General features: G+C 47.2%; 1 protein-coding gene across 1 annotated transcript in view; it reads right to left on the reverse strand.

Moving 5' to 3' along the window:
• The window catches only part of HIVEP3 (HIVEP zinc finger 3), a 279924-nt gene extending 277333 nt beyond the window's left edge, over positions 1-2591 (reverse strand). The window contains exon 1 of the mRNA XM_062014452.1: positions 2518-2591. The gene's annotated coding sequence lies outside the window, so the exon portion shown is untranslated. The remainder of the gene's footprint in view (positions 1-2517) is intronic.
• Between the last annotated feature and the right edge of the window lie 10510 nt (positions 2592-13101).

The raw sequence follows: 13101 nt of genomic DNA on the forward strand, positions 1-13101 counted from the left end.
CGCCTCAGAGAACAACAGTATCATTTCCCTTTCTCCGGAGATGATGAAAGGATGAGTGAAAGGATGATGAAAGTCAGAGTGATGAAGGGCCTCCAACTCCCACCAGTCCCAAGTTACTACAGGGACTTCATAACTCCTGGCAGGACTCTGCAGAGAAGCACTCTGGCTCTGGTATAGCACAAGACAATTTCTACTGGGTTTCTCAGACTTGCTGGGAGGAGGGTTCGGGCTGGGACAAAGGCACAAAGGGTTTTGTGGGCCCAGAGGCAGCAGAGCAGAAACCCAAACACTGTACAGGAGATGATTTGAGGCAAAACATCACCTTCCCATCACTTCCCTCCTACTGCCCACTTGGGCTTTCTCAGAGGTTTCTCATCCAAAATGTTTCCCACCAGCCTGAGTGGAGTGAGAGCTCAGGACTGGAGATGAGCAGCGAGCTCCCACATGGCCCTGCCTTGCAGAAATCCCACTGAGCCAGCAGGCTGGTAGAAAGGAGGAAGAAATAAAGACTGATTCCTCCCCCCACCCCCCCTCAGCCTGCCTCCCCACTCCTGTTTTGTTGCAGCTGGAAACATATTCAATCTCCAAAAGAAGAAGGAGAAAAGTAGCATTGAGCCTGCTCCTTCACTGTCAGAGCATGAAAACCAGAGAGAAAGTCCCATCCCCACAGGACCACGCAGCCCCAGCACGAGCCGGGCGGCGCTGCCTCGGCACGAGGGAGTGAGAGGTTTGGGGAAACATCCCTTTTCTTTGCATCCCAAAGCTCGAGGCTGGGGGTGCCCAGCACCTGTCAGTGTTTGGATTTGGCAGAGCAGGAAGGCAGGGGACATGAGCCATTTGCAGCCACACACCAACCCAAGGCTTAGAGGAATATTCCCCTACCTCTGTCCCAAAGGATATTTTAATCATATTCTCCTACAATACACCCCATAGCAAACTCCTAATTAAAAATTATTTGCTTTTGGAAGGCAGGAGGTGGAGACAGACCAGACTGCATATTGAGTTTTGATTACTTTTTATCTGTCAGATTAGATATTCACAAGTTCTCTTTCTAGGAAGCCTCAAGGGGTTGTTTATATAAAATAAGCATTTTATTTCATGTGCTGCCCACCCTTGGCTTGCACAATTAATTGAGGTAAACTTTTTGCAGATCCTTTCCATAACAGTCAGGCAAAAAAAAAAACCCTACAAATAATCTTGCATGCATGCAAAGAAATGAAATATATTGCTCAAACACACTGAAACACTGAAACACAAATGCAAACTTCCAGACAAAGGACTAATTTCTGCCTTCATACGGCTGAAGGAGCTGAATGATCCCAGCCAGGGCTGGATTTGGCCCTCGGAGAGGCCACTGCAGTCCTTTCTGCAAGCCCAGGCTCACAGCTGTGGGAACACGGCAGAAAAGCTGGAGCCCGAGTGAGAGCCGTGGCCAGGTACTGCATGGGGCTGCCGTACGGCGGCTGTGGCTGCCTCCATCTCCCTCCACCACAGCAGTCTGGGCAAAACTCAAGCTCCCCAGCAGAGGGAAAACCTCAGAGGATAGTACCCCAAGCACTGACCAAACACTAGCCCCAAGCACACACAAATCAAATTAGGCAGGGAGAAAAAGGAAAGCCAGTGCCCAGGCTTTGTGCAGGCAAAAGGGAATTCAGCCATGAGCAGGGATGTAGCTGTTAAAACGAGGGCTGCAATATATATGGGGGGGGTTAATGTGTTTATACACACGCTGTAGCATCAGGGAACAGCTGCTTCTACTCCTCAGGGTGTATAAACACAGGATGGGAAGCAGGGAAGGGCCTGGGCACAGGCACCCAAGCATCACCCTGGGAGGACCAGGCTCCCCACATGCCCTTTTTCCCTCCGACACAGCGGCCAGAGCTCCCGTCAGAGGCACGTGCCCCCCTGCACGCCCCTGGCCATCTCTCACGTCCCTATCACACACGGCATTTGCCTCCCACAGCCTCCCCCCAGCCACCCCAGCCCTGCCTCCCACCAGCCAGGGGAGAAAAGGAAATAAATAGCTAAAGAACAACCTATGCACGTTGGGAGAAAACGAAGTTACTGTCAAGCGACGATAAATTCATGCGCCAGCCAAGGCTAATTAAGCAGGAGAGAGCAGCAAAGTAGCTGGGAGCGTGGCGGGGACAGGGTTACAAGGCTGGCTGAGAGCTGATTGACACCGCTAAGGTTACCTCGGGCTCGGGGAGCTCGCCCAGCACGCCATGCACGGCAGCCAGCGCCGGCCACCCAGGCAATTCACACACACACACACAGAGACATGTATAGAGAGATATAGATATGTGCACACCCAGTGTGCAGGGAGCGAGCGTCTCGGTGGCAACCTGACACCTTTCAGGAGGCAAAATGGAATCTCGCCGTCCGGTTGTGCACCCGCAGCAAGGGAGGAGGAGGGGGGAGAAAAAATATACCCGTTTGCAAATGCACACACACACACACAGAGAACAGCAACACCACCACCAAAACCACCAAAGCCCCAAAGCCCCCGGTGCCTACCTTTGCTGGGGGCAAATCCCGGAACGTTTCGGGTCGGTGGTTGTTCCCTTCTTTAGGAAATGTTGGGTTGAGCCGGTGCTATTTGCATTCTTTCATTAGCACCTGTTTCAAGTAAGGAAGGAGAAAGCTCATTACGAGATCAGCTTCCTTTCAAAATAAATTATTTAATTAAAAAGAAAGGAAAAAGAGGGAGAGAGAGAGAGCTGCTGGCTGCCAAATGATAACAACGCTAATGAAAAAAAAAAGGGGGGATAAAAAAAAAACAACACATGTATATTAAAGCCCAAAGTAGGCAGTTTAATAATGGGAGATCTTGCAGGTTGTGAGCATGCTCCAGCCGGAACAAATCCTTCCTCTGTTATTCCTCTGAATAAAAATAAACCACGCTCAAGAAACCCAAACGGAAGCTTCCTCCTAGAATCCCTGCTGCTGAAAAATATGTAATAAATTCAGCCCGAAGACGCAGGCTCTAATCAGCAGCTGTTTTCTGGATCCAAAGCCAGCCAAAAGCCTCTCTTGTCTTTTTCCCACTATGAGCCTAGGCCTTTTTGAAAAGGGTTTTAACCTTTTAAAGATACAGTGCACCAATTATCACTTCTGGAGGACTGTCACTCAGGGCGCAAATAAATTAATAAAGCGGCAGCAGCGGCACGGTGGGAGCAGGGGGGAGGTGTGGTTTGCACTGGCAGGCTTTCTGCTGGAAGATTATGATATGATTTATTGGGGGGGGGGGGTTAAATAGCTCTTCCCCCCCCCTTCCCCTTTTGGGAGAATAAATGGAAAACTTGCCACCCAGCTCTTGGATAAATGCACAGTCATTATAAAAATGAACAGCTGCTGGAGGCGATTCAGGGAGTTGTGTGGCTCGCTCCTTATCGGGGTTGCATTTGTTGCAACTGAATTTTTTAGGTATTAACAGTTTCTGTCCCAGCCAGTGGTGTGAGAGGGTTAATGACATGCAGAGAGGAGCTCTGTCAAGTGCTTCCCATCAAACTAAGGATCAGGCTGCAAAGTTTGAACTAAGCAGCCCTGGCACAGCAATAAAGCATTCTTCCAGGAGTAGGATTTCAGGGTTGGGGTGGGTTTTTTTTAGCAAAGCAAATCAAATCAAAGCCCCCCAAAAAGCTCAGCCCTCCACTACCGAGCACCACAAAGCTCTGGTGGCTTCCTGCTCTGCTGAGGGCAACACAGAGACAGCTCTTCCATCTAGGAGATGCTGGGTACCCCCTAAGCTGCGGGTCCTCAGAGCTGGTGCCCCACAAGAGCATCTCCTGGGTGCCATCGGTGCTGGGCCCACCTGGCTGGCAATTGCATCCTCCTGATCGGGGAGCAAGGAGCCAGGGGCCATCCCCAGGGTGCTGTGGCTCCGCGCCCGGCACTCCCTCTCTGGCCAGTCCTCTCTGCAGCCCCCGGCATGCAAACCATCAGGAGCAAGCAGTCCTCCCGCCCTCTTCCCCCTCCTCCTCCTCCTCTTCAGCAGAAAATCATCATATTTCATGTGTGGCTGCTCCAGCCTCCCCAATTGGCTGGGCACCGGCAGGCGGAAATGTCAGGAGCAGCCCAGCATCGGTGCCTGCCCACAGCCGCCCGTTCCCCCAGGACCACCCTGTCCTGCTGTTTGCAAACCACAGCCTGGGGCAGGGGCTGTATAGAGGCTGGCCATCTAAACTGGAGGGGAAAAGAGGGGTTTTCTTGGTGTTTGGGATTCTTTTCGTTGTTGTTGTTTATGCCACTTTGGCTCAGCTCCAGGGGGATGCAGGCTGCCAGCAACTTGACCTTGACCCGCACGGTTGCATTGTGCTGCCAGCAAGAAGCATTCTCTGGATGACAGAGATCCAGCACATCTGCTCTGCTTTACAGAGCCACCTCTCTCTGCACCCACCCCCTCTGCCCCTCTAACCCACCCCAGCACCAGCTCCATGGGTGCAGCTCCGGTGGTCACGGTACAGGTACCACAGCTGCTTGGAGGAACAATGCCTGACAAAGGCATTCTTCCCCCTCATTTTCAAGTTTACAGCTTGCCCTCTCATTTCCAGATCTTTCAAACAAGACCTATCAGCGTGTTTCTTTCTCATCTTAACAGCTGGAGAAGCTGAGATTCAGAGATAGGGGTATTCGGGCTCAGGGAGACAGACAGCCCAAGACTTCTCATCATCTGATGATTTTCCTTCTAATAAGGGGGAAAAAAAACCCAAAATTCTCCTTTGGAAATGGTGCAATGGAACATCAAGATGGAATAATCCCCATGAAAACTGTTATCTACCTCCCTTGCAAACACACAACCCTAGAAATGAAAGGAGAACATATTCAACAACACTGAAAAAACATTCTCCTGAGGAGCAGCTGAGCCGTGTTTTCCTGCTGGGCTCTCTAGCACAACAGGAGCACAAGGACCAGGGGAAATACAACAGCCAAAGCTAACTTTTATTTCATGGGTTTAAAAAAAATGCATTGTCACATGGAATGAAGAGGATTTGAGAGTTTATGGTACAAATCAGCTTATGAAACCTGCACTTCTGATCATGAAAAAACTCAGTAGGAAATGGGCAATGTATTGGATGGAAGAGTGAAAAGCTCCAAAGCTTCCTTATCTGGGCATGTGATGAGCAGCCTGCAGACCCAGTCACATCAACAAGTGGATCCAGCCCAGGGCAGTGTGCTGCTGCAAGGAGAGCTTGGCAGTCACCACTTCCACCATCTTCAAAGTCCTCTACCTCCCTGTGTCAAGGCAAGTGCTTTGGCACAGCAGAAACTCATCACCACTGTGTGTCACTGTAGGCATTTAAACAAGTGCAGTAAGAGGGAAGAAAGTGAGATAATCAGGCTATTAAGTCAAAAACCACTGTCTCAGTCCACAGAGCCACAGGACACAGTTCTTCATGTTGTTCTCTCCCTTAGAGATTTCAACAAACCACACAACAAAGCATTTAATTGCCTACAGTAGTCAAATCTGGATGTGAGAGATGGCCCAAGTCTGTTGTGGTAGGTCTGCAAAGTGCCACACAGCTTGATGCACAAGCACCTGAGGGAGTTAATGGAGCTATGGAAGTTGTGTCACCACATTGGCATTGCACTCCTACATGACCACCCTCACATGAGCTCTCCACATGCCACCACGCTCTACCGTGTAAGACCTTAAGAAGTCCTTCAGTCCTTCACAGGCCTCATTTTCCACACCCACAAAGTCACATGGAAAAATAGCCATGCTGGGGAAGCACAGCAGAGCTTACTGAAGACAAGTTGACATCCAAACTCCTAAATGAGCAGTAGCAAAACAAGAGCAACCATCACCTTGTAAGACAGTGCTGGGCGGCCAGTGCTTGAAAGCCTCACACAAACAGAAGCACAGAGTCCAACCTCCCAATCACATCTTGTGTGAATGAAATACTTTCATCAGGAAAATGTACAATCAGCTTAAAAAATGCCTGTGGTGGCTGTATCTCTCCATTTCTGTATGTGACCTTCATCATCAGCCTGGATTCACGTGCCTTCAGTTCCCAGACTTAGTGGCTCCTCACTGAGCAAAGACAGGGTCTTGGTTTTATTTCCTGTGAGGGTTCAAAGAGAAGCCACAAAACAGGGCAGGAGTTGGAAAAGATGGTTTTTGTCTCCATTTTTGCTCTTGCAGCCCATTATCTTATTACTTTTATGTATATAAGAGAAGGGTAAGAGGTGTCTGAACTCTTCTTTGAGGCATGTTCTTACAGTCATTCAAGCTCCCCTCTGGCCTCACACAGTTTTTGGGAGATCCTTCCTGAAACACACATACTATATGGCAACAGCAAGGCCACAACTATTTAATTCACCCTAGAAATGGAAATTAGAATCACCCTGAAAATAATTAGCTCACCAGGTTTTGATCCTTTCCATATAAGCCACGTTGAGGTCACATCATTCTTTCTGATAGCACACATGCAGCATCCATGCAAGTGCTTTGTACCCATTAGCACTTTGTTTACCCCCTCATCTCTTTTTTTAGCAGCAATATAAGTCCAACCTTCCTCCAATACTCTGAGACTTTCCCAGCAGTTCAAAAATTGCTATAAATCAACATGAACAGCAGGGAGAACTCCCTGAATAGCAATGAAAGGACCTGCATTACAAATCATCCACGTCTTCACATGCTGAGCAGGGTCTGAAACCTGGGAGACCCCATCCTCAATGGGTGCATTAGTTCAATGCTCCCTAAGCAGTGAAGCACACCCTCATTAGAGGCGACACACTCCACAAAACCTGAGCTAATAAGTTCTGTGGGGCTTATTAGTTGGGCTCCATGCTGGAGCCAGTCTTGCTGGGAGCTAGCATGACTGCAAAACCATCCTGCTGTGTGGCCAGGGAGGGGAGCAGGGAAGGGCTGTGCTGGTTGCAATCAGTGAAAAAAGGGGGCAGGAGTAGTGGGATGGGCAAAAAAAAAGGGAAAGAGCCAAAGCTGTTTGTTTTCCACTCCCTTTCTTTTAGGTAGGACTTGCTAGCACACTCAGCTACTGGCTGTATTTTAGAGGTGAGACATTCACTCCATAGCTCATTCCTCTTATTGTCCCATGAAAATAACAGAAAAAACCTGAGAAGAGTTTGAAATTTGCTTCAAAATTATTTCACACAACTTTGTGGATACTTTTAACAATATTGTGATGATTTAAACCTAAGCAAGCAGATAGGGAAGGACACAGGTTCTGACATCGGCTTAGTTAGAGCTTGTCCAAGACTCAGTGAATATTTGCAGACAGCAAACTGCCCCTTCCCCCACACACTGCACAGTGTACATCCATACTGCCATGCACACCCTGTGCACAGTACAGTGCCCACAGCTCAGCAGGAGGAGTCTCAGCTCCTTACCAGGGAATTCATGGTTCTGACATTTAATGGCCATTCCCCTGGGAAAAGTGACAGAGGTATGTAACACTGTGTTTCTTTTTACCTATCAATCCTTTTCCACTAGAAGCAGAAAGTTGCATTTCCTTTAATTACTATCTTCACTGATGCTCTTGGGATCAAAAAGTCAAGGTATGGAGTTATTCTCCTTTTTCTTCTTGCACTTCCAAATAAGTAACAAAGACATAAAGGCAAAGCATGGCTTTGGTTTCAAGTCCTCTGCAGCCACTGCCTTCCTGGGACCCAATACAGCAAAACTAATAGGATTCCTGGTGCCTCTACATAATGCATTGCTTTTGGATTACATACTGTGGTTTAGGAAGATGCAGAAGATAAGTGTGTAGAGAAGGGAAGGGCTGTAACCAGGGGAACGGACCACAGGGCTGTCAGAGCCCTGAGCATCTGTGCCTTAGCCAAGCAGATGGATTTTGAGCCATCTCCTCTCAGCATCCACGTTGCTCACTGCAACTGGGGCATTTTGCACAAGAGCAGAGCAGGGAGCAGGATGGAAAGGATAAGATGCTGAGGACCACCTGGATGCTGTTCACAGCTGGCTTTTTATCTCAGGAAGCTGCTGTAACCCTGCAGCTTGGTCCCAGAATGGGAAGTGCCATGTACCATTTCACTCTTTCTTTAAACTTGTTTAAAAACCCCAAAACTGAATTTTAAAGATCCCCAGTAATTACAGGAGCACGTGGAGAAGGGGTTGATGGAGTTTGCATGAGAATGAGAGCCTATGTATCCATTTCCACATCACTAATTCCCTGCCCTGCAATCAGTCCAAACAGGAGCCCCAGAGCTCTGAAAGAGGTTGCAGAGGTGAGATGCTGCATTCTGGTTCATTCTGGGTTCAAGTGGGCACAGTCTAATAAAGGGAAATCAGGATCACTGAGCAAACCTGAGCCTATTTCATTACCAAGCTCTCAATTTTCAATTTTTTTCTCCTTTCCTCTCATTCCTGCAAGGGGATGGTCATTTCTGCTACAGCAAACTATACCTGCAGAGAGGATTCACACATTTGCCTGGGATTCCCATTTAGGGGATGTCCTCATTTTAGGATACATACCTCTCAGCTTGTCTGTACACCCATAATGGACATGTATCTATGGCAATTGATTAAAGAAGGACAAGCACCTGCAAATATCTGGATTATTACTTCTAGGTGGTTCTGTGACCCACAGTTACCATCTGATACCAAAGGATGGGTGAATCCCAAAAGAATCAAAGGTTTCAGATTAGAAAACTAGTTGATATTCAGGAGGGTTCCCCTTGTCCACTTTTTACTGAGCTCACAGCCTGGTACTTTTCAGATCAGACATGGTTTTGCCCAATTAACTCAGCAACTGGTATAAAAAAAATACAATCTGCCATTGTGCTATAAAGAACACCAAAGCACAGAAAGGACAGCCATAAAAGCTCAAGTGTCAGTAGTCTTGTTCTCATGTTGTTGTTTCAGTCACTAAACAGCAATATCTTGCACCTCAGCATCTATCACCCAAAGTGACATTCAGGGACAGAGGCATTAGCTCCTGGTCGGTCTCCCTGAGGTTACTGCCAGCAGAGCCCCACAGTATTGATTCTTCATCTCCGCTGTCTCACCACACTGACTGTGATGCTTCTCAGGGCAAGTTATGGGGCTCTTTAGCACTCCCAGTTGCACTAGAGGTTTCGATGATCTCAGCTGTTGGGAACAGAGGGATGAGAGGAACCAGCTTCAGAAGGAAATAATGATTTGTCTAGGTATGACACCACAGTGAAATCTGAAGTTTGATGAATCACAACATGATTTAACTTTGGTTCTGGCCTGAATCCTATTAAACAAGAGCTGTGAGGGTAGCTAAGCAGTAGGATGGGCTTTGCTTATTGCTGGGGAGGTTTTTTCCCCCCTCCCTTTATATAAATCATTCCTTGTCCTCATCAACCAGAGAACATTACCTAATTCCTCTACAGCATGTACAGCATTGTGTGTTATCCCTCTACAAGGATCCACATTAAACCAACCACAGACAATAACCTCATACCATTCAGTACAGGAAGCATCATAATCTGCCCTGCATTAAAGGTCTGAAAAAAACTCTTCCTAATGTTAGAAGAGTCTCAAGCTGTTAACCTACTACTTAACTACAGTAATTCACCATGAAGTCTCTCCCATGGCACAGCTAGAGAGTTGTTTTCACTTTCCAATAATGAACACGTGACTTAGGCACTTAATGAGTTCCCGAAATAACTGAAGTGAACCAAAAGGCAAAATCCAGGAGGTTTAACTGCCCAGGGAGAGAAAAAAAATCATAATTAAAATAGTGAATGGGCAGAAGAATAAAAGGAAGGCTGGGGGTGATTATAAAATCATTTAGGTGGAACAGTGAGAGTATTGCTTTCCTGTCCCAAAGGGAGTTAAGGATGACAGAAGGCAGTTGGCCTTGCAGTAAGTACCTAAGGCTCTACATCCCTCTCCCCTGTTATTATCCTGTATCACCAGGAATGTCAGTTCCTCATCTTGGATTCAACACAGGGATGATTAAAAGGAAGTAACAACAAAATCATTCACTTGGTAGCACTTTCCCCCTGTGAACATCAAAACATACTGTTGACATTAACGATACCTCCTTGTGTTATCACAGAGTCATCTGCTCAAAAACGTGTGAGTGGAGGGATGGAGAGGGTAAGTGGTGTGGAGAGCCATAGCTAGAGTCCACAGGAAAAGAGTCTACAGGTTCATGATTACTCTCTGCTATAATCATGAGGCCCATGGTCCCAGCATCTCAATTAGGTCTGGAGTTACCATTAATCCCAAACAGCCATCACCAAGGTAGATCTAGTTCTAAAAATTCTGGAAAAGTCTGTTTTTTAACTAGTTTTTGTTGTTTTTGAAAGAAAAATCCCAGCAGGAGAGAGTGTTTATCTTCTGTTGTCACACTGGAGTAAGAGCCAGTGCACAGACCTGCAGGTTGTGCAGCGTTTGCCTTCCCACCCTCCTGCACACTTCAGCCTCACAGCTTGTGCTGCTGTACCTCTGCAGAGAAATGGCTTGCCAAGCCCCAAAAACCTGAGGGCAGAAGCTTCATCCAGAGAAAAAGACAGACCCAGCCACTGCCAAAAGTGCTCTGTGGGTACAGCTGCAAATTCAGCTCTGCTTCAGAGGTAAATGTATTTCTGACACAGCAGCAAAGATGGGCTTCCTGACTCATCAGGTCTGAAAAGCTGGGGTACAGTTGCCTTTCTCCAGACCTTGCACTTTACATTTGCCCAGAGTGAGGATGTGTCACCAACTCAGAGTTGCAACATCTCAGAAGGATGAACAGTGGCACTGGTCAGATGCTGGTCTTCTGGAGACTTCAGTGTATTCAGGTGCAACTGTGAGGAAGGATGGTCAGACACCTCTAGATTGGATGGTCCTCTGGTAGTCCCAAAGCCAGAAGCAGTTTGGAGACTGGGGCAGCCCAAGCTGCAGGTGTAAATTGAATCCTAAGGATGGTCCCTGGCTCATGCTTTCCTCTGAACTCAGACCAGCCTTGATTTTTAGCAAGATCTCAACCAGCTTTAGAGTTGGGTGAAGATGAAGCCCATGAAGTTCAACAAAGGTAAGTGCAGAGTCCTGCACCTGGAGAGAAACAATCTGTTTCAGGCTGGGGGTGACCTGCTGGAGAGCAGCTCTGCAGAGACAGACCTGGGAATGCTGGGTGATAATAAACTGACCATGAGCCAGCAACGTGCCCTCATGGGCAGAAGCCAATGGCAGCCTGAGGGCAACAAGAAGAGTGTGGGCAGCAGGTCCAGGGAGGTTCTGCTCCTCCTCTGCTCTGCCCTGCAGAGGCCTCATCTGGAGTCCTGTGTCCAGTTCTGGGCTCCCCAGCTGCAGAGGGACAGGGAACTGCTGGAGAGAGGCCAGTGCAGGGACACCAAGATGCTGAAGGGAGTGGAGCATCTTCCTTCTGAGGAAAGGCTGTGGGACCTGGGGCTGGTTAGTCTGGAGAAGAGGAGACTGAGGGAGATCTCATTGGTATTGACAAATATGTAAATGGTGGGTGTCAGGAGGTTGGGGCAGCACTTTTTTTGATGATATCCAGCAACAGGACAAGGGGTGATGGGATGAAGCTGGGACACAAACAGTTCCATTGAAACATAAGGAAGAACTCTGTCAGTGTTTGAGTGAGGGAGCCCTGGCCCAGGCTGCCCAGGGAGGGTGTGGAGGCTCCTTCTCTGGAGCTCTTCAAAACCCACCTGGACACGTTCCTGTGTGACCTGATCTAGGTGAACCTGCTTCTGCAGGGGGTTGGACTGGATGAGCTCTAAAGGTCCCTTCCAACCCCCACCATGCTGTGATTCTGTGACCAAAACCATGCAAGGGACAAATAAGCAGGACAACTGCTCAGATGTCCATGGCAGGGCCACAACCCAGCACTGATACTGGCACAGACATTGGACTCTCATCTGTTTCCCACTGAAGGATTATGAGGTTTGCATCCCCCCTAAGATAACTCACCTTGGCTGACAAACACGAGTCCAAGGCAGCCTTTCACTGTACAGTCAGGCACAACAGAAGTTGTCCCCATTTAATGGTCATATCTGAACACTTCTGCACATCCAGTTCATTGGATTGTTTTAGAAACAGTGGAAAACAAGAGCTAAGATTAAAACCTGCACTAAGATTTGGTTTCAAATTGAGCTCAAGGAAAGTAAATTACATTTTGGCCAAAGGCCAAGTTTTGAATTTCTAATTAACTTAATCAAACTTTTTCATAGTCTAACCCTTGATAATTTATATAACCAATTGCACTGAGAAGGCATTTAGAGACAGCCCTGCACCAAATCACACAGAAATAACTACTGAGTTCAAAGGATTTGTTCTCATTAACCCTGGAGAAAACGAGTTCAGCAGTGAGCTGCATGGTAGTGGCTTAAAAAATGTATTTTAAAAGGTTGAGTAAACACTGGATTGGGAGATTTTTGCCAGAGACAGACAGGTAATGATGGTCATTCCCATTTAAAAATATGCATTTTAGAGCAAATCCAAGAAGAGACCAGAATACAAGGGAATTCAAGCATGTTAGAATTTGTATCTCTTTGTTAGACCAACTAAACTGACTGGAACTGAACTAAATGGACCAACATGCCTAAAACCTTGGCCATTTTTATCAGTCTTACCAGCTGCTCTGCTGAAAGATGTGGCCAGTCCTTAGGAACTCCTTTATTACCTTTAGACTAGCATGGCAATAACAAAATCCTATGCATTAATATATAGGACTCCATATATAGGCTTTCAGAAAGCCTGTTAATACTGACTTTATCAGGGGATAATCATCTTATTTCTAGCTAAACTGCCAGGCTGGCTGTTGAAGCAGTGGCTGGGAAGAAATTAATGAAAATGTCCATTGCAGAAACAATTAAGGTAGTTAAATAGCTCAAGACCATCACACTCAGGGGAAATGGCATATGCTGGGATGACATGGTCCCAGAGGGACAGAGTAGGATAAATTGTCTGCCCTGTCCTGGAGAGGTCACCTACTGCTTGTCCTGCTCCCAAACAGTGACCCAAGGCACCCATTTGGTCAGGTTTTGTGGTAGATTTTGCCACAGCCAAAACCTGTGTCATAGTTTTATGTTGTTTTACTACAGAATATTTGACTTTCTTCACTGTTTACTTTTTCCTCTCACTTTTTTTCCCCCACCCTTTATCAAGAGGATAATCCTTACTACCCCTTTGCAGAAAGA

Source organism: Colius striatus, chromosome 24 (assembly GCF_028858725.1).
Source record: "Colius striatus isolate bColStr4 chromosome 24, bColStr4.1.hap1, whole genome shotgun sequence".
Taxonomy (NCBI): Eukaryota; Metazoa; Chordata; class Aves; order Coliiformes; family Coliidae; genus Colius; species Colius striatus.